Source organism: Penaeus monodon, chromosome 20 (assembly GCF_015228065.2).
Source record: "Penaeus monodon isolate SGIC_2016 chromosome 20, NSTDA_Pmon_1, whole genome shotgun sequence".
Lineage (NCBI taxonomy): Eukaryota > Metazoa > Arthropoda > Malacostraca > Decapoda > Penaeidae > Penaeus > Penaeus monodon.
This window is the reverse complement of record NC_051405.1, coordinates 23,438,269-23,438,516: the sequence shown is the minus strand read 5'-3', so window position 1 is coordinate 23,438,516 and position 248 is coordinate 23,438,269.

The following is a 248-nucleotide window of genomic DNA, read 5'->3' as shown; positions in this document are numbered from 1 at the left end:
ACACGAACGCCCCCCCAAAATTTCCACCAGATGCAACAATTAACAACACCCTTTGATCAGGAAGTTTCAACGCGGCAAAACTTTACGAGTAATTTAACAACACGGAGAAAGGTTTTTGGCGCTTAATGGGGAAACCAGTGATCGGCGGAATAGTTTGATGGCGCGTTGGTCGATAGTTTATGGCTTTATTTTTTTTTTTGGTCTGTCTTGTCAGTGTAGAATGCAGCTAAAGTTACACGACTTAGATG